Source organism: Oryzias melastigma, linkage group LG21, assembly GCF_002922805.2.
Source record: "Oryzias melastigma strain HK-1 linkage group LG21, ASM292280v2, whole genome shotgun sequence".
NCBI lineage: Eukaryota > Metazoa > Chordata > Actinopteri > Beloniformes > Adrianichthyidae > Oryzias > Oryzias melastigma.
Window position 1 is genome coordinate 23,418,100 of NC_050532.1, and position 22,287 is coordinate 23,440,386.

Sequence of the window (22,287 nt, forward strand, 5' to 3'; positions counted from 1 at the left end):
AGAGGTGCAAATTTAAAAGAATTCAAGTTCAGATGCTGTAACTCAACTTCAAGATGTTTGGCCAAAAGCAATTACGTTTTTGTTGCCTTTTCACCAATTAAATGATGTTTTTTGCATGTAAAAATACAAAGCTATAGGCACTATAAATAGGGCATGTCAATGTTTGGTCTCTTTTGAATTTGTTTTTTAAAAAGCTACACTGATACTGGCATTTGGCAAAAATGCTCAATTTGGGTAAAAACCATGTTTGAGGTTTGGAACACGTGTTAGCATTTTAGGCGGGCTTTCACTTTCCACTCCGATTGTGTAAAACTATGGATAATTAGTGTTAAGCTTGGTTTGAAACCACACGGAATACAAAGCTTTTATTGACTCGTGATCTTGCCTTACAGTCATTAAATATATAAATATATATGGGTGTCGATGCCTGTTAATAAAAAGGAAAACAAAGAAGATAATGAGGATTTAGACACGATAATATATCTGACTCACTAGCCACAAAGCTTTTCCAGCTTTGCTTATAACCAGGGCTCATGAAGCAGCGTGACAACAACACACTGCCTCCAAATCTGGGTCTCAGCTGCTGGACCAAAGGTTAGCCTACAAGCAGTCGCATTTCACCAGTGTACTCCCCTGACACTCAAAATCTCTGAGCTGGGGACACGGATGAAACACGGCTTGCCTCGTTCCTCTTGGCACGAAGATTAAATCATCTGAGGCAGGAGCTTCCACCGCACAGAGGAGGGATTACATCTCATTTTCAATCCATTTGCTGAAACACGACACTGAATAATGTGATGTTTCACAGACATCATCTCTTGATGTATTCAGACGTGTTCTCTGTACGTTTGAGCGAGACACAGTTTGTAAATGAACAAAACAGGTTTTTTTTAGGGACTCAGATGTACAACAATGGCTGAGGCGCTCCGACATGAGGTTACATTTTGTTTTATGAACCTTTTAATACCAGTCGCTGGACGGCGACAGGGAATAACACGATCTTTGAGCTACCATAACTTTTTAAAGTTTAATTTCAACTAGTTCTGATGCAGATTCTGCGTCAGAATCAGTTGGCTTACGTTAGTGAACACTTTCCTACTGTAAAATGTTTCTGTATCCACATTAAAAGGTTAGGGCAAAGGTTAGTACGTTGTGATTTTGCTCCTTCCCCAATTGCTAAACATACAAAGTATAGGAGCGATGATTACGTTTAAGCTAAATTAGAAATTGGCACAAGATGAATGCCACTTGTCAACAAAAACCAGCTGTAGGACCAATGTTTTGCTCTGATGTGAAATGTGTGTATTTGGGGTTGAAACATTAAGATATATCTTTGAGCTTAAGGAAATGCAGCTTAACTAAACAAAATTGATAAATAAAAACATTTTGAAATTTTTTTCAGACTAGCTTATTATCTGCAGTTTCATGAAGCCAACCGTTGTGGTTTGCTCTCCTTTGTCTACATGACAGCTCCCTCTGAGCAGAAGGAAAGCAGAGGCTACATCAAAAGGTGGTCAAGAAGGAAGTTGGATGATTTTCTTGTTAATAACACCATCTGTGCCTCAGTTATCCCCTAGCAATTAACAATGAAATCTTTATTCACCCAAATATCCGCAACAATTACATCGTCAATAAGACATCTTGATATTTTGAGGTCAGAGAATGAACCAAATCTTCAAAATATTGAATTCTATTTCATTAAAAATCATCATATATTGTGTTTTTTAAGCTTTGGCTTCATTGAGGCAACAGAATTTGCATTGATGACATTAAACATTCATCAGCTTTGTTGATAACTGCTGCTTTTTTGCTTTGTTCTTTCCTTAATTATCCAAATTTTGCAATATTTGTCAAAGATAAAAGGTTTCTTTTACGTTTTGAGCAAGGTTCTTCTCTCCGAGCTCCTCATCCAGGAAACTGTCTCAAGGCGACAGTGTCCACATCCTGTCCATAAATCCATATCCCCACTCCATCATTAATTATCTCCAGAAAAGATGTCAAGCCTTTGACAGTCCGCTAAAACGAAGGCTTTGGGAAAACAGACGCACAGATATCAAGGAGCAGTTCAGGATCCCCTGGTAATTCTCGCCGTCTAAAAATAGTCACTCTGATGGAAACACGCAGCATGAGCTGTACCCTTCAAAAAAAAAAAAAAAAAACGAGGGATGAAAAAGGGAGCAAAAAACTGCAGATGGAGAAGTGCGGCATTACAAAGCAGAACCCGCTGCTAGCATCACACGAGCTGCAGCGCTGCTTATGAAATCTGCCTCCTACTGAACATCAAGCTTCTTTCTGAATGACTGTTAGCCTCATTTACTAGACTTTTTCCAAGCTTGTGTACTCCTTTTACAGCAGACTTAGATTATGTGTCCAAAGTGATGAGTTTGAATGGCATTTGCTGACTTGGCAGTGGAGTGTTTCCAAACAAAATAGTTTTAGATCCAAATAATTCTTGATTGATTCTAATTGTTTTCCTAAAAGTATGAATAGAAATCCATTTATCTTTAGAAACTTTCCATTTGTAAAATATTTATGCTTTAACCCTTTAACACTGGAGCTAAAGTGTATACATTCCTTCAACTACCGCAGATCTTAAAAGAATTAGCAGGTTTTGAACTGGATAAAATTGGTTTTACACCATTATGCAAAGTCAGTTTGATCCACAACAGAATCAGATGATATACTTTGATCACGTAAATGGTCAAAAAAAAGGGAAACACCGACTACGTCTCCAGTTTTAAAAAGTTTAAAGCAGGGGTGTCAAACTCCAGGCCTTGAGGGTAAGTCGCCAACATATTTTCGAACAACTTGACAACTCGCCAGTGAAGCTCCTTATTGACCTGACACACCCGATCCACCTGATTTCTAAAAAAAAAAAAAACAGCAGGACGCCAGCCCTCAAGGCCTGAATTTGGACACCCCTGCTTTAAAGCATTGCCTAGTCACAGACTGAAATGACTGAGAGAACTCACCTTTGGGATCTAATGAGGAACCAGCAATTTTTTCTTTATCAGATATTTTCTGTGAAGTCCAGATACTGCACCTGAAGGGGAAAAAAAGGTAGCTTAGAAAAAAAAATCTCCAAAAGCATTGATTTCATGACATTCCTTCAATGATGGTAACTTTCGTTTTCATCTGAAACGGCCACTTGAACCTTAAAGCTTAAAACGTATGTTTTACTGAAGGTAATTAGTTTTTTTTCTTAGATGTATAGATTGTATTCTTGCTTTTACTGTTAAAGACCCAGTTCCATTACCACTTGATCTATTTTTTAAATGTTTCCAGTGTTTTAATTATGCTAATAATGATTGTGCTGTTTAATAATGATTGTGCTGTTTTTAGCCAAAATCAAAAACATGTGTTGTTTTCTAGGACATAGTTTCTGTAGAACAGCAGTTTCTGTAGAAATTCCCTTTTAAGTTGTGGGTAGGACCGTTTGTCTGAGTCAACACTGCCCCTTCTTTCCCTTACTGTTTACACTCTCTCTCACTAGCGTACAGGCCCTCACACCCCAAAACAAAGATTATGGGTATCCAGCCGTACAGTTTTGAACCAGATAGCATCCCGGACACGGAAAATAAACACGTACATGGATCTATTCATCTACACGTGGATACATCAGAATGGGGGCTTTTAGCCTGCCCATTGTATATTCTATGTCACAAATAAGCTCTTTGTGAAAAATACTGAGAAATGCAATTTTCAGTTTAATTTTCGTAATGTCCTCCATTAAAGCCAAAAAGCCACAAAATCATGTTAAAAACACTTGTAATTGGAGTGTTTCTTTAATGTTGGAACATTTTGAATCACCTATAATTTTTAAGTTTTTTTTTTACTTGAAATCTTACAAATAAACCACAAAAAGCTCTTTTCAAGTTTTTTTCAAATATACCCAAAGTCCATAATAATCACCAAATAAACTGGAGTCAGTCTTAGATCAATAATAAAAGTGTTTTTTTTTAATAAATTAATCTTAGAAAACACACGAGAAGAAGCACATGGGGAAAAAAATTCATGGTTTAGACTCAAAGCAGCCAATGAAACATTGTGCTTCTCCACAGCAGGGAGTAGGAACCCGCTTGCCGCCATCCTGCTGGCCCCGCCTTGTGCAGCACGACAAGCACGCAGAAACCTCACAACACTGCTAAAAGGGAGTGGCAGCAAACAGCTTTTCCCACCAAATCTGTCTTTTTAAAGGGCGGGCTGAAAAGGTGGCAGGTGCTGCCCCTGTTGTCTCCTCACATTAGTAATGTGGCGGCGCGGTTGTGGGAACAGGGAAAAAAAGAAGCTGCGAAGGTGACGATAGCACGGTTGGTATGAACTAAAAGAGTGGCAGGACTCTAAATAAATTAAATCAAGACAGTTGTCTTAGACTCTCCTTCTACTTTAAGCTGAAAAGAGAAAATGTGGGAGTAATGTCAAAAATAGAGTATTATTTCTAGCATTCAAGTGAAGCCGTCAAATACTTATCTGGACACACTAGCTACAACCTTTCTGCTGCACAATTGTATTGTGATGGTTATAAATTACACTGCAGGCAATCTTTTATTCTTTCACTTCATTTTTAAATTAGTCAATTTGTCACTGTGATTTTGACGATGACTTCAGCTGCACATTTTCATTCAATGTTGAAATAGATGTTTACTAGTTGCTTCAGTGTGACAAGTTCTATGGCGTTGGGGTTGTTGTTTTGTTGGCTTGGTTGCATTCAGTGGACCAATACATTACCACACACACAAGCAAAGCGCTGAAACTAAAAACGATGGTTTCACCTGAGGTTGAGCACAAACTTCAATGGGATCCAAATGCTCTGGAGGACCTCAAAGACAGATATTGAGCCTCACCATCACACGTCTGTGGGACGTTGTGATAAGCACCGTTTTACTGAGTACTCAACGACCGTTACTCTCCACAGCCTGAGATAATTTAGTGTGGTGAGAAGGGCCTGATTTTAATCTATTATGCCTCGTTTCCACTGAGCGGTACAGACCAGACCAGTCCCTCTGGGCCGGTTTAGAATGGTTCGGGGAATTCAAGTAAGCGTTTCCACTGAGCGTTGGACGACCAAAGCTATGCGGGGTGTAGACCGATGACGTAGCTGCACGTCAAAACGGTGCGACAACAGCGAAAGAGAAACTGCATCAGCCGACTCAGAAACAGAAAATTAAACAGATAACCGCAGAGGATCATAATACTCTGGAGCAGGTGTTTATCATGGATGAAGCCAGCCTCTACACTGCAGAACAGTCTATTGTTCTGAATTAAAAAGAAACAAAATTCTTTATGTTGAGCAATACTCCGATGTTCTTCAATAAATGTTTTACAAAGCACGGTCGGAAGTGTTTTTGATGAGTATGGATCGGTAATGGACATTTTTCAGCTGCAGGGGTCATGTGAGACGGAATTGGGGGGGTGGGGGGTGTCTCTCTGTATTCATGGAGTCAGCGTGTCTCTAGTTCCAAAAAATTGCAAATAAGGGGGAATAATGTATGTAAGGAATTCATTATTCTTTACGAGAAGTTTGCAATGGGGGTGAAGAAAAATACGGCCGAAAAAAGGACAGCAGTTTCAGTTTGGATCTAGAGTCTAAAAGTGCTAGTCGGATGCTTGTTGTTGTCTTAAAACCTTTCTGCCAATCAATGGATTACATCGTGTGACAACAGAAGCTCCGCCCTAACGGGTCCATTTCTATATTTCTATGGACCTTTGACAAACGGGGGACCAGAAATGGGACCAGTTGGTCCTGCTTAATGGTTCCATTTTGTAATGGAAACGCTGAAAAGTCCAGTCTGGGCCGCTCAGTGGAAATGAGGCATAAGGTCTCTGTATGGAGTTTGCATGTTCACCTCATGCATCCCTGCGTTCTCTCTGGACACTTCGGCTTTTTCAAAATTTTAAACTTGTGATTTTAAACGTAATAAATTACTAAATTTGTGTTAGTTGACACAATGTTTTACTTTTATCAGTGTAGGTAGTAGATGAATCTAAATTGTCCTGAGGTGTGGGTGTGTGGGGCCCTGCGATGGACTAGCAACCTTCCAAGGTTCATCCAACAGTGGTTGGGATAGGCTCCAGCAACATTATGACCCCCCATCCCCAACCCAAAAGGGGATAAAGCAGCTTTGGAAAATGGATGGGGGTTCACAACAAGAATGTTAAACCAAATTATAAGCCTTCTCTCAACCAACCTTGTAATGTTTAGGTTTCTTTTAGTACATCATGCAAGCACAATATTTGGCTGAATCATATATATAATGCATTGAAAAGATTTATGCTGCTGAAAATATAAGCCCCTCAATGCTCATATAATCATACTCTTTAGATTAATCAAAAGTATTAATAAAGATGCTACTTGAATCTGCAAAAATCCACTTAAGAACCTAGAGACTCCCCTGTGGAAAAAGCCGCAGCACCCCACCCCATCCCCAAAAGAAGCATGTACTCTACTGTAATAAAGGCTCAGGAAGCGTGGCAAACATCCAGTTTGATATGCCAAAACCTAAATGACCCACAGCCCTGTCAGACCCAGAAACCACAGGACCGTTCACACACAGATGAAGGGCAATGTGACACAAACATGTACAATATCACACACATGGTTCCTATCAATGTAAGGTTCTCTGTGTGTATTTTTTATCTGAAAATCAAGAACATGCAAAAAAAAAAACTTTAAAATCCTCTCTAGACTAATTAGATGCCTACAGCCTAAACTCACACGGCATTCACAAACAGAATGGTTTCACACCACAAACATCTGGCACATCAATTAAAGAAAAAGGCCTGTAGAGTGGGTGTAGAGGCCCACTGGTGTGTCCTTTGGCAGACTAGCAACTTGATGAGATGAAAGAAAACGCTGCCTGTCTACCGCTTCCTTCAAATGAACGCATGTGTGTAAGAGTTACTTATGCATCACAGAGCCAAAATCTAACATGACAAAACCATCAAAACCAAAAAAAAAAAGAGAAAACCACTACTCCACTTTAAATTACCAGCATGTCAAGCCTATATCTACTCAATATAGAAAAAAATTACTTTTTTTACTTTTATGAAAAGCATGCATTAGCTATGCTGTAAATCTCTTTTTAAACAAAGATTTAGAGCTTCAAAATGTGAGGGAAATAGAGGAGTGATCAGACAAAAGGATGTCCAGATCTACAGTGGGGCAAAAAAGTATTTAAGTTCAACGACTTAAAAAGAAAAGAGAAGCCGGCAATTTTCATCATAGGTTTGCCTCAACTATGACAAACTAAATGTGAAATAAATCCATAAAATCACATTGTCTGATTTTTAAAGAATTTATTTGCAAATTCTTGTGGAAATTAAGCATTTGGTCAATTACACGCTGGCTCTCACAGACCTGTAACTTCTTCTGTAAGATGATCCTATGTCCTCCACTCGTTACCTTTATTAAGGGCACCTGTTTGGACTCGTTATGTATATAAAAGACACCTGTCCACAACCTCAAACAGTCACACTCCAAACTCTACTATGACCAAGACCAAAGAACTGTCTAAAGACATCAGAAACAAAATTGTTGACCTGCACCATGCTGGGAAGACCAAATAAATATGCAATAAGTAAGCAGCTTGGTGTGAAGAAATCAACCAATTATTAGGAAATGGAAGACATACAAGACCACAGATAATCTCCCTCCATCTGGGGCTCCCCACAAGATAGAGAGAATTTGGATAGTCCCGAAGAGGTCTTAGAGAGGTGGTCTAAGGAATTTTTTTTTTTTTTTCGTTTTTTTTTTTTCTCATTTGCAATTTATAGTTGAAGTATACCTATGATGAAAATTACAGGCCTCTCTCATTTTTTGTTGGAGAACTTGCATAATTGGTGGCTAACTAAATACTTTTTTCCCCACTGTATGTGTCCTACAGGCAAGACTCCTTCTGTTCACTTCTAAATATAGGGGTAGGGAGAAGCTGTAGGGGTAGTGTAAGAGTTTGAATTCGGCCATGATATCCAAATCGCTTCACTCTCCCATTCACACACACATTCACACATTGATGGAAGCAGATCTACCATACAAGGCACTAACCAAGAGCAAGAACCAAGGATGCTCTAATACATGGACAGGCAAAGCCAGAACCAACCCCCCAACCTTCAAATCATCGGACAACAGCTCGATCTCTGCACTTAGCTGTCCAAAACCCACATTATGTGTGTATTTGACAAAGTGGAGGGCTGGCCATACACATACTCACTGGTCTCTTAGGACATGTGCTTACACCACTACTAATTTACCGAAGGTGAATGTCTCAATTTGACTTTGAGAGCAAGAACAGTTACTTTCCCCTCTGGGAATTTGGTCTCGCCTCCCACACTCCAAACAAAAAAACTGAGGCTATAGTGACAGCACAGCACAGAGTCTGCTCTGTAAATGTAATGCTGTATGTAGTAAAACACACAAGAGATATTTAAGTATTTGAGAATCAACCTGAGTTGACCCTTTCTTTCCTGCATGCCGTTGCAAAGAGTCGCATTATAGGCCACTTTTTCAATAAGAAGTGTCTTCAGGACGGCAAAACGGCCATAAGGCCATAAGGCCGTTTTGCCGTCCTGCAGACACTTCTTATTGAAAACAGCTCCTGATTCAGGGTTATTTGTTTTTCCACAGGCTCTGCATTCTTTCTCACTGCAGCAGCAGTTTCCACACAAGCGGCCAAACACATCAGCAGATGTCAATTGAGATAAATTAAAGATAACGATGGCCGAGCAATTTACCGTTAAGGACTCATTAATGAAAATCTTGAGTTTCTGCTACCCCTCTTTACTTAAGTTCTGGACAAGTCGTGTGGCTTCTTCATTTATGAGAGCCACACAAAACAGCATTTCTGCTGCTCATTGAGGACCCTGCTTTAAGCTAAATAAACCTTTCAAAACAGTGCAATTACGCCGTTTACGGGGAAGAAAAAGGTCATCGGATTTTGAAGCAGTAGATTAGCTCCAGACTCAAAAAGCAAAAACTGATGCCTTTCCGAATTTTTAAATGCTAAAAGAAGTCCTCCAATCAACATATTTTTGGTAAATGACCACATCATTTGTCAGGAAAGCACATCGTTGTTGGAGAACAAACAAGAGCCTTTGACTGCAGTTAATGAAAAATGACAGAAGAAGACAAAAGGTGAAAATCTCCTTCAATTATTCATGACTTACTTCCACCTCAATGTGCAAAATGATAGCTTTTATTCCCGCTCCAGGAGACCTGTTTACAGTAATTACCATTTAAATATCGCTTATTTCTCAAAGGCTCTTCTTGTGGAATCAGATTTCTTAACGTGGTGGAAGATGAAAATAATTGCAGCAACTCTTCAAGCTGTCAAAGGTCAAAGTGACGAGCCAGATTAAGCTCTGAAAGCCCAAGGTGACTACAGGAAGCTTCAGCACACTTCAGAATCCTGCTGCAGATGGCCTGACAGTTGATGGTGTTTACCGCCAAAAAGTGAAGTCATGGGTTTGGATGGAGATTTGTGAGGGATGAGAGGCTGACTCATTCTCACCTACTCCAAATTGTGCTTCAAAGCATCTTTGAAATTGACAAAATGCATTCAGCAAAGCTGCTCGGGACACCAGAGCAGATGGATTAATCCAGAGTCGAGAAGTGAGCAAGACGGCAGATACGGTCAGCAAGTCTTTTCTGGCTGATAAAAAGGGATTTAAGATGTTAAAATTGGACATTAATTTCAAATTAAGAGAGAAAAACAAATGTTAAAAATTTTCATGAACCACAATATGGCCGCTATTTTTAGAGCATTTTTAAACTAATTTTGCTGTCTTTTACTTCTCCTGACACAATCTCTCTTCACGCCGTGTTTTTCCCTAAAGCATCAGTTCTTCTTGCTTGTTCAGGAAATTCTGTCACTTTTTTGACATTTCTGACAGCCCAGCGCATCTTACAAGAACACAAGACAGAAACGCGTTTAGGATGAAACCTGACGGGAAACTAAAGTAGACTTGGCCATAGATGGAAAATAGGAACAAATATGGAAAAACAGAAATCACCAAAATAATACATTCTTATACTCTACAACAGAAAATGAGGAGAACAATAAGCTCTACGACCCATTACACTAGTGTATAGAATAGTTTTTTGTTTTGTTTTTTTAAGAAATTTTATGACATAAATAAACTACCCAAGTCGAGAACACCTTGAATTTTCCACCTGAAGGTGTCATTATTCCCTCCTTCAGCTGTTTCTCTTCCTCATCTTAAAACACTGAACTTCCAGAGAAAAACGTGGAAACTCCGTCATCGTGGGATCATCAAAAGAAATGATGCTGGAGAGTTACTTGACATGAGCGGCTTTGACACAGATTACACATTACGCACACACAGTGATGCACAGAGACGTGGCGAGGCTGATCAACCCTTCAGCTTGTCTACATTCTATACATCATGAGTCAGAGCCCCTCATTAAAAGGAACTAAACACAACTGCTGCATTAAAAGAGGTCACTTCAGCTTGACTGAGCCAATCACTTACATCGTGACCCCACACTGGCTGCAAAGACAAAACTACGTGCACATGAATATATGTCTGCTAATAGCATTAACAGGGTCTGTGTATTCTGCAAATGGACATCAGAAACGGTGAGTTGTGGTCTTAATGTTGCCGTTGTGGTTATAGTCTTCGCTGCAGTTGCAGCTGGGCCTCCTTTGGCCGGTGTGCGGTGACAGAACAAGAATTTGTAGGCCGGCTTTATGCTTCAGAATCAATCTGTTGCTGCTCTTTCAGAGACTCTTTCTGCCTTTGGTCTTGTGCTGAAGTGACATAAAAATGTGGCTCAACCACATCAGGGCATGGCCGGTCCCTTTCAAAGTTTTATTTAAACTGCGAAAACTTCCACTGAGACATCTGACTTGACTTACAGTCGGCGGGTGCAAAGCAGCATGGTGTGCGCTTGGCAAACGCAGCAGATGGGTTCAGTTAGCCAACATCTTATACGGCCTGCAGGGTTAATGCATGAACTCCTACATTTCCACCAATTGTAAACAGACAAACAAGCTCTTCACTTAACTTATATTTTAACAATTTGATCAATCTTCATTTAATATCAAATCATCTGATCGATCCAAATGGAAATTGTGTATTTGCTGGACCAGATAAATAAAATAAAGATGTGTTGGTGTTCCTTTTATTTCAAAAGTTTTAATCAGAATACTTCTTGCTGGATTTCATATGACCTTGTGTGTCACCATGACAACCCACTGAACCTCGTTGATAATGACAGCAGTGGATGAGTCTGTCAACACACTCGTGTCTGCTGATTACTCCTGAACATGTGAGGTAACCAAAGACATTCACAGAAAAAAAAAAAAAAACAATTTCACAGAAATGTTGCATTATTTGCACATTTAAAATCCTTGATAATATCAGGAGCTGCACCGGTTTGAGCGAAAAAGTCAACTTCACCCCCCTCCAGTGAATACATTCCTCTATCCATATGTGATTGCTTTAAACTCACTCTGCATCAAATCCCAAAGTTACATTTTTAGAATCAGTAGGTTTTCTAAAAGCTAAGTGCCTCACCTGGGACTGAACTGTTTACTTGAAGCTCTTGGTGGTCTTCACACACGTCAGTGAGCAGAGCTTTGTTCTCCAAACATCCAGCAATTCTCATTCATACCTTTGGGAGAAATAATGATTTTAAAACCTCTTTTTCTGATTAAAGGTCTGTTAGATGAAGAACTGCACATGACCTGTGTGTGTTAAACCAGGCGACTGATTGTTCCAATTACCAGGAATGTGTTCAAAGAGGAACTGAGCCTCTAATGTGTTACAGAATCGACGATGCCACCGTACATATGGAAAGCCCAAAGAGGGAGGAAGCAGGAAGTTGTGTTGCTGTTGTGACGAATGCCTGCAACAATGACTGTTTTCAGACAGCTTCCTTTTACAGTCCAAACCCCACCCTGGCCTGTCTTTACAACAGCTCCATCCACCACAGAGTGACCTCAGTTTGCACCACCAGCAACAAACACCGGTTATGCCCAGCTTTAAATGTTGTTTGTGTGAAAAAACTCTCATCTGGTCTAATTTAGACTTTTTTTTTCCTTTTAGACCAAATTCAAGATAATCCTCATAATCTAAGAGATTATGTTAGTTGTGTCAAAAGAGAACAACTCTGCTTGCAAGAACATTAAACCCCATTTGGATTAAATCAGATATTCAACATATTGAAAATTTACAATCTAAACTTCAGTGTTAAAAGGAAAGTTTAGATATTGTGTTGTTGTATGGCCTCCATTTACAACTCAGAAGAGACTAATGTTACGACATACATTAACCATTTGCCTTATCAATGGTAAATTGTGTACTACTATTCTTTTTTTAGCGGTTTTGTTCTTTGATTTAAGGACTAAACCGTTTCACAATCACAGTCCCATTTCACACACTAATTAATGCTCTATGTAAATGTAAAATTACTGTCCATCCCTTACTGTCTGTCCTCTATTGTCCATTCCCTACTATCCATCCATTACTGTCCTTTCCCCACAATACATCCTCTACTGTCTATTCACTATTATACATCCTCTACAGTGAATTTTCTATTGTCATCTTTTACTGTCCATTTCTTAGTTTCCATCCACCAATGTTCCCCCCTACTGTGTCCGTCTTCTACTGCTCATTCCCTACTATGTCTTCTACTGTCAATTTCCTACTATCCATTCCCTATTGTCCGCCATCTACTCTCTTTCCCTTTACTGTCCATTCCCAACTATCTGTCCTATACTGTGAATCCCCAATTATCCATCCTCTACTGTCCATTTCTTAGTGTCCATCCACTAATGTCCCCCCCCTACTGTGTCCGTCTTCTACTGCTCATTCCCTACTATGTCTTCTACTGTCAATTTCCTACTATCCATCCCCTATTGTCCGCCATCTACTCTCTTTCCCTTTACTGTCCATTCCCAACTATCTATCCTATACTGTGAATCCCCAATTATCCATCCTCTACTGTCCATTCCCTACTATCTATCTCCTACTGTATCCATTTTCTACTGTCCATTCTACTGTCTACCGTCTGTCCCTTACTGTCAATTCCCTGCTATCCATCCTATACTGTGCATTCCCTACTGCCCACCCTCCACCTACTGATTCTTTTGTTTTCTGAGACACAAAAAAGCAATCTGGGAAAAATGTTTTTTGGGTTAAAGCTCCCAACGACCGAAACAAGTTTCCTTTTTCTTTACATTCTATTTAATCTCTGTCATTGTTTAAGAAAACTATTTCAATTCATCTCAAATATACTTGTGTTTGTTTTTAAATGACTTGTCAATCTCCTATTGTCTCTGATTTTTGTTTTCTGTATGATTTTTTGCAAATGTGTTTACTTAAACTTTCTGGAATGTCATGTTGGGTTGGGGTGGATATAGATAACCTGTACTGCTGTGTGTGGGGGTGTTTGTTACGTGTATTAAATCTTTGTTTTTACTATTTTGTTTGGTTTCTACACCGTCACTTGTTATTATTTTTTTAAATGGAGGACCCTCTTGAAAACTAGATGTTACATCTCTAGGGGATATCCTCCTACTTCAGTTTAAATGTGTAAATAAAATAAATAAATACTGCCCATCCACTAGTGTCCATCCCCTACTGTTTGTCATCTACTGTCTATCCCAACTGTCAGTCTTTTACTGTCCATCATCTACCGTCTATTTCCTACTGTCCAACCCCTAGTGTCCATTCCCCTTCTGTCCATTCCCGAATGTGTCCATTCTCTACTGCCCATCACTACTCTCCGTCCTCTACTGTCAATTCCTTACTATCCACCCCCTACTGTCAGTCATCTGTTGCCAATCCTCTACTGTCCATTTCCTACTGCACGTCCTCTACCATCTATTCCCTACCGTCCATCCACTAATGTCCATCCCCTGCTGTCCATCGCCTTCATGTCCTGCTAAAACAGTCAAAATAAACTTTTGATGTAGGAGAAAAAGTTTTTCAAACCCTAAAGCATTTATGTTTTGGGATAGTTTCTATGACAAATGAGTCAATATTTAATCCAATTGTGTCCTAATTTCAGTGAAGCAGTTTAGTAAATGATTCATCAACTGGCCTCATTTTTTAAAGAGCGGAGATACGAGCCAGTAAAGTCCAAACAATAGAAGCATGCAATCAAGCATGCCACACTATATAAACAATGGTAAATTTGATGAATCTACCAAAGGAGGGCTTTCAGTCAGGGTGGGTTTTGCGTGTCTTAGAGCGTGTTCATGTCCTCTTTCAACCCCTGCCCAGATAATTCTCTTAAAGCGAGTGTAATGCAGCAGGTTTCCTGAGCCATCAGCTTTCTCCTCTCCCTCATTTCTTCTTTCATCCATTCTCATTCATTTGATGCGCTTCCTCCTAATCTTCACAGAGCTGTCGACCTCACAGAGACTCAAGCAGCCAGCCATGGCTTCTCATTCAACCAGCTTGTTCACTGAGCTTAAGTGTTTTTGTGTCTGATGCTCTAGCTCTGTAAGTGGCATTGTTTTAGCGGTGTAATTTGATGCAAAACATCAAAATTTCCAACTGCTGAGGGGGAAACAAACATCTAATTCAACGAAGAGATGAGGTACAATTCTGCAAGGGAGTGAAGGAACTCAACAAGGGCAGTGATGGGAACTCAGTGATTCATCGATAAAATGTTGATGAGTCAGTAGCTTAAAGGGCAGTGCCACTTATTTTTAAAGCAAAATGTCTCCAACCCTCCGGGACCTGCCAGGTTTATCTGAAGTAGTTAAATGAGTTCTTGTTTAATGCCTCACATTCAAAGGTAAAAAATGATTCGGAGTCATGGTGCTGAGGGTAAGGGGGCATTTCCATGCACAAAACTGAATTTAATAAACGTCTCCCAAACTAATATGACCTTTCAGCAAGTGATCGTTCATTGAACTGAGAAAACCTCACCATCACTCTTGTTTATTTTTGGTTTGTTTATCTAAATGTTTGCATTCGTTTAGGAAGAGGAGCCTCCTTCTCCTCCTCCAGAGTGCTCCACTTTTAGCTGCTCCCTCGCCACCACATTTTTGTTTGTTGCGCTTGTTGCAGTTGATGCGCCACATGTGCACCTATATTCCTCTGTGATCTGAAAGCGCAGAGAAAAGCTGTTCAGGAAGCAGACATTTTTTCCGGTTCTCCAAATGCGTTCAGATCCTCCATTCGCTTCATTTTTTGCATCCGTGACTGCACAGATCCTGAGCTTGGTCTTTTCTGCTCTGATTTCAGTAAACTCCCCTGAACCAAGGCAGGAAAAGAAACCAGCTCAGCTCTTTCTACACACCATATATGTAGCTCAACAATCCCAGATCCCAAAGGCATCTCTCTATAGATAAATAGAAAACCAACAACATGCAGTAAATTGTTTTACTCAGCTGATATGTGGTTGTTATTACCAGTACGCTAATTCAGAATGTGTACAGCAAATACGACTAAAGAAGGAAATGCTGAGAAAGGGAACGCACATGGTGTGAGAATGTCTCAAAACCCTTTCCTATTATGGCCACAGGCTTCTGTAAATCCCAACATGCAATGATAAAACACATCATTGCTTAAAGTGGTTTGGAGGGCCAGTCAGCCATGTCTGAGATATTACGTGTGACACACGAACAAACAAAGAATAAACCCTGCTGGGCCAATTCACATCGCTGGGAAAACGCTAGGATAGATAGGGGAAAAAAGCCATGTTTTATTCATACATATGCATTGATACGGGTTCAGGAAAGTGTTTATTCTGTAAAAATAGAAAGGAAGAATCAATAGTTGTTGCACAAACGAGATGAGGGAAAGAGACAGTGAGTGAGCCTCCAGAGGAGAATTCATGAATGCGTTTCCGTCACACTCGGGCGAGTTCTGCAGCTGCGGGGTTGTGACGGGACCAACCATTCGATTGTTGTTCCAATCCACCAATCCTCACTGCCTCGAGTGTGAACACGTGTTTCAATTAAATTAATTAATTACGCTTGGAGAAATGTTGTACACCTGCAGCTAGAAGCTGCTCACATTTTTCATTTTTAGCTGAACCCACAAGCTGTCTTCTGTTCCCACATTTGATTAATTTAAGCTCTAAATCTTCATACAGGAACATTTTTCTACCTGGTTTTTACTTTCTTGAAACAATCTGTAAGCAAACAGGTTAAGGTTGCTCAGAAACCCCTCAGGCTCTATCTGTTCATTTCATTTTTTTCTGTTAGTTAAAAATGATTAAAAAATTAGATTTTAAAGCATCGACACAGATCTGTATAAAATCAATCTTGTAGTTTTGTGTTTTTTGTAAAGAAGAAGCCGAGTGGAGTCCGATCAAGCAGCGTTTCCAACGCATTTATGTAATTTTGTGGCAGCAAACTAACTTTCTCTTTTTGGCTCGGTGTATTTCAGCCTCTCACCCTGCTCTCACTTTGATTTCCTTCCAAACACGGACACAGCTGCACTGTGGCTTATTCGCCCATCGCTGCACGCAAACGCCCTCGTCAGAGTTTTTATTTTTGCTCTCTCATCAGGCAATGTACACATGCAAAAAAAACAGGAGACTGTCATTGTTCAATCGTCCATTTGAAAAGCTACAAGTTGCAAATTATTTACTTTTCTGGTTCTTTAAAATGTGTGAAGTGTGGCATAGTTTTTCTTAGCATTTATTTCTGCTGTGCAAACGGAATTCTACATGTCAGTCAATTAACTTCCACACAACGTCATGATACTGGTAGTAGCATTGACTTGAACAGTTAAATACATTTCTAGTTTTAAAAAAGTCCTCTAACATGCTATAAGCCCAGATAGATGTCCGACTTTTAATTTTAACTTAGTTTAATTTAATATGGAGCTTACAATATCTTGACAAACTAAAACGTCTGTCTCCTCTCATATGAGAGCACCGCAGTACAGGAGTTTCCTGGTAAAATGGGATTAGGGCTGTGCCATAATAAGTATTTTTTTATATATATTATATAAAGCATAATCATATTATGGTGAATAAATAGAAACACAGTTTTGCTCAGTGACGCACATCACTAAGTAAAGTGGTGTGGTTACAAGACCTTCCACAAAGCAGGATGTTGTGTGAAATATGCAGGGAAACTGCAAAGAATTAGAAAATGTAAAAAAAAAAGAAAGATTGAAGCCACAAGAAGGGGAGGAATGTTCTGCTGGTTATGTGAAGACAACACTAAACAAAGGATTTAGCGTTCTCACACCCCATCCATCCATTTTCTTGACCGCTTCTTCCCTTTCGGGGTCGCGGGGTGCCGGAGCCTATCCCGGCTACTGATGGGCGAAGGCGGGGTACACCCTGGACAGGTCGCCAGTCTGTCTCAGGGCCTCAATCACACACCCACTCACTCTCACAGTCACACCTAGGGACAATTCAGAGTCACCAATTAACCTATGAGGCATGTTTTTGGACGGTGGGAGGTGAAAACCCGGTGAAAACCCACGCAAGCACGGGGAGAACATGCAAACTCCACACAGAAAGGTCCCAGCCGGGAGTCGAACCAGGGGCCTTCTCGCTGTGAGGCGAGAGTGCTAACCACTGCGCCACCGTGCAGCCCGTTCTCACACCCCATTTCTGTGAATTCATGATAAATTTGAACATAGTTTCGTGAGGGTCATGAAGCAAAAAAACGAGGAATTCAATTGACTTAAGGACCTGGCTGCACGGTAGTGTAGTGGTTGGCACTCTCAACACGCAGCAAGAAGAATCGAATCTCTGCTGGGTTTGTTCTGTGTGCAGTTTGGATGTTCTCCTAGTGCATGTGTGGGTTTTCAGGAACTTCAGCTTCCTCCAACTGTCCAAAAACACAGTTTATAGGTTGATAAGTGAGTGTTAATTATCCCAAGGCTGTGACAGACTGGTGACCTGTCCAGACATTCGCTCAAACAGTAGCTGGGGCAGACTCCAGCAACCCTATGACCCCAAAAAGGATTCAGCGGGTTCAAAGGATGGATGGACTCAAGTGGCATTGATGATCTAGCATTAGTGCAGAGTTTTAAGGACAGACATGGTAGAACTGAACCCTATTTCAGCTTAAAAGATGACTGGGATCTCCACAACTACCATAAAGCACATGTCCTTTCTGTGGATCACACTGAAGAAGTCATAAGTGGATTACAAAAATGTTTTAAGCAATGGTTGTGTATGCACAAACACTGAACGCTGATTAAACAAAAGGCTGTGTCATGGACAACTGTTTCGAGGTCAAAACCTCAGAGTCTGATCAGTTGGATTAGGAGATTGTGGTAAAAATGTAAGAATGGCATAACGGGGTAGAGCTGAACCCCACCTCAATCTTAGTTTTTATTCACTTTTACACAACTTGAACAGCTAATTTGACTTTAAGCTTTATATACTGAATCCCCTTTGTGATGCAACCGGGACTCAACTAACAACCCCCTGGTTGCACACAAGATGCCCACTGATCCATAGTCAAGAGAAATAATTCTCCAACACAGAAGAAATCTAACCAATTACCAATTAAATCCTTAAGTGAAGCCTTTGCTTGACTGAGTTGGATGGCCTTTTTATTGCATTTTTCAGACAAAATAAACCAAATAAAGGATAACAGGTCAGAAACAGACCATGAGATGTACGTTTGAAATTTTACTTTTAACAAAGCTGAGGTGAAACTTTAATTAAAATATATGTATGAAAAGGATTTCAAGGTCACGAAGAAGCTAATGACAAAAATATATCTACGGTAAAAAAATGATGGAATTATATCATCAAAGAATGTAAAGTCGCCACAGGCAAGCTTTCATTTTTGAGTTCCCTGTCCACTCAAAAAAGGTGTGCTTCTGACTGTGATGGCGAGGACATGTTGGGGAAGGGCGCAGTTGAGTGGGGGGTTGGGGGGCTCCAAAGGAACCAGTTTATTGGCTGACTAGCCGCAATACCATTTATCTCTCCAACACAGCGATCGAACATCCGCCTCATAAATCATAAGAGCTGTCAGCATTGTCGGAGCTCCTCTGAGCAGACTGCAAACAAATGGAGGGAAAATGAATATGAGTCGCCCATTGTGTGCTAGTCGAAGCTCTTACTAAAGAGATGAATATTTCATTGTCTCTTGTCTTTATGCTGCAGCATCACTTCCACTCCAGCAAGAGGTCAGAGAAGATCAACGCAATGAATGTTGGGGGTATGTTCCCTCTAAAAAGGGCAGAGAAGGACTTTTGGTAAGGACTACGAAATCAAGAAAACAGCTATCAGTAACAGATCCCCTAAATACTTTGACTTTAGGAATTGTTTATCCAAGTGCACATCAACTCCTAAGTAGTAAAGATCTTCAGGTTCAAGTTCTTAAAGCAGAGCTGTATAACATTTTCAAAACCCAACGCATATAGCTTTTCAAATCAAATCAACCACCAGCTATCTTAATTGACATAAGAACCCAAAGACAAGAACAGAGGTCTTCCATGCTACATACAACACATGCTGGTTTGATGGGGGTGTAAAAATAAAAAAATTCAGAATTATCTGCTTTGTATTTTCCAATTTACAAATCAACTTCCTGCAACTGAGAGCTGCAGGATTGAAACTTTAAATGCCTAAACCAATGAAAAAAGAAACATTTGCAAGAAGCTGTTCCCAAAAGATATTTAGTATGTATAAATGTACAAGCTTAACCATGAGACACAAAGCCGTGTTGAGATTCCACCCCATGTTATTAACATTCACTCTTACTGCTGTCTGTGCTGGAGTTTGACACACTGACAGAACGTGAGTTAACAATCCATAATCTGCCTAAGGCTGCTTTACTACATGAAAAACCATAATCAGGATTAATCTGGTCAATCTTGAAAGCGCAGTGGTGAGGCATTATGCCAATTAACTTCAGAGAATTGCAGTTAGGGAACCCTGTTGTCTTTAAAAAGCTGGATGTCATTACAAATTAAATGTAATTATACTGAGAAATAACATTTGAGATTTGTAAAATATCATTTTTCCAGAATTTTCTAATGATCAAGGATTAGGCAAATGATGGAACATCTTTGTAGATACTTTCCATTTAATATAATTACTCTTTAAACCTTTTTAGAAATAAATCCATACTTTATCTAAATCAGAGGTGTCAAACTCAATCGCACAGGGGGCAAAATCCAAAATCCACCTAAGGTCACGGGTCAAACACACTAAAACTAAATTTTTCAAACTTTCAAAACATAACTTTATATGAACAGAAACAGCAGGAATATTATTCCAGAATAAATCAACCTAAAGCTTAATTAACTTCCAATATTTTATTCTACGTAAAAATATATTTTGTCAAAATTGTACAAGTTTTAAAAAGGCGTAAGATAACATCGGCCATTTATAACAATAAAATAAAATTATGTGGGGCCGTACTTCAACACATGTGATCAACATTGTGCACACTTATTTTTGGGCTGGTGAGTTAACTTTGCTCAATAAGAAGGAAATCGGATTTTTTTCCATTATAAATGAAAGTTGGGTTTTAAGGTGTCTATTAACATTTAACTTTTGGAATTTTTTAAATAAAATTTGCTATTGATTTTTGCCTTGGTCATAGTTTTTCTGGAACAAATTTTCTTTTAGTTGATAAAAAATGATACCTAGAAATCAAAGTCCATATTTCAGAAGAATCTAAAGTCATGACTTGAAATTAGTAAAACCAACATCAGACCTGACTCTCGTTTTTCAGTTTCAATGTCAATGTATTTCTTTTATATTTGCATATTTTTAATCTTTGCATATGTCCAAGTTATTGTTGTTTTTCCCAGCAAACATGGTGTTTCTCTGCATTTCACAAACACTCAAATACATTAATGAAATCAAGAATGTGTACTTCCTGGAATGCAAAAAACTAAAGATAAATTGCCAGCTCTTTGTATTTTTTTAATTTATGGGATAAAGTTAGAGTCATTTCTTTGAAAATCTTAACAATACAGCTTCACTTCACGGGAAGCAGACGAAGCATGCAGTCTGGTTCTCTTGTTCAGAGTTTTAACGGCCTTCAGTGTCTGAGGTTACATAAGGCTGCTCAGCATCCGGATCCATGAGCAAAGAAACTCTTTGTACCATTTTCCCAGTTTAAGCAGAAGTGATAGAATTTGTCCTAAAAATACTTTGAATTAATATATTTGGGGCATTGTCATGCAGTATTTATGCCACAAAAACTATTTTTTTCCTATTTGTGTCATAAAATGGTGTGGGTATAGAGGTAGAGCAGTCAACCACTAATTGGAGGATCGCAGGTTTGGTTCCCGCCAACCCTGGATTGGTCCTGGTAGTTGAGGGCGGTGCCATTGCAAGACAGTGGTGCCGCCATTAGTGCGTGAATGAGTACATGGGTGAATGGGACTGTAACTGTAAACCATTTTGTAGCCTAAAAGACGGTTTAAAAAAAAAAAAAAACTCTATATAATACAGTTGACAGTACCCAAAAAAACTCCTCAATATCCAAGGATTTGCCATTGAAAAAGAAAACTTCATCACACAATAAAGTTATTAGAATGATTGTTGCGATAGGGCACAATTCTACTGTGTGTCCTTATCTAGAATCAGAACAAAGTTAAGTATGAAAGAGTCTCTTCATCCTTTCTTTTGATTCAAGCCGAGTAATGAAGAAAGGGTCAAACGGCGCCAAATGTCTCAGGTTGGTTTGAACTCATCTCTCCATGCTAGCGCTTGAATTAAAGCAAAACCTCATCAAATGATGCACACGTTGTGACTGTGCAGAACAATGAGCCAGTGCTAAATGTCACGAACGGTAAGGAATTTTCCAGGGAGGCCTGTTTTAGTGGGCGAGGAAACATGTGTTTGGGCTTGCCTAGTTACATCAGTTTCCAGTGCAGACGAAACAAAACACGTGCAAACATTAAAATGAAAGGGTGTTCTTTTCTTTAGGGTCGACGCTTATTCAAAAACATGCTAATAAATCATTCATTCAGACAACAAACTGTAGGGATGCTGTGACTGAAAGCAAACAAAGGATTTATAAATCACTGCAAACACCTGTAATCACCTGTAATTCTATAAGAGAAAAAGACTAAAACATGAAGTTTAAAATAGTTGATAAACTTTGCTTCTACATTTAAAAATGTTTTAAGACCCTCTCTGATGAAAATAGTGTGTTTGGTGTTTTTAACATGTTCATGCGATATTTTATTGATGATAAATGACAATTAAATTTTCATTTCTGAATATTTAATTGTTTAAATTGTTGTGAATAAGGAGTGGAGGAAAAAATGAAGTTGATAAAAGAGGTAATTTGTGATGTAGGAAGAAGTGCTGGACGATATGGGGAAAAAAAACTGTATCACGATATAAATATCACAATAATG

The 22,287-nt window shown here is 39.4% G+C and overlaps 1 protein-coding gene across 2 annotated transcripts in view; it reads right to left on the reverse strand.

The window, feature by feature from the left end:
- adarb1b (adenosine deaminase RNA specific B1b) overlaps nucleotides 1–22,287 on the reverse strand; it is a 145,528-nt gene that overhangs the window by 93,622 nt on the left and 29,619 nt on the right. Inside the window, exon 2 of one of the 2 annotated variants that reach the window (XM_024286326.2) lies at nucleotides 2,973–3,043. The exons of the other annotated variant lie outside the window; for it this stretch is intronic. The gene's annotated coding sequence lies outside the window, so the exon portion shown is untranslated. The remainder of the gene's footprint in view (nucleotides 1–2,972; nucleotides 3,044–22,287) is intronic. 2 annotated transcript variants of the gene reach the window in all.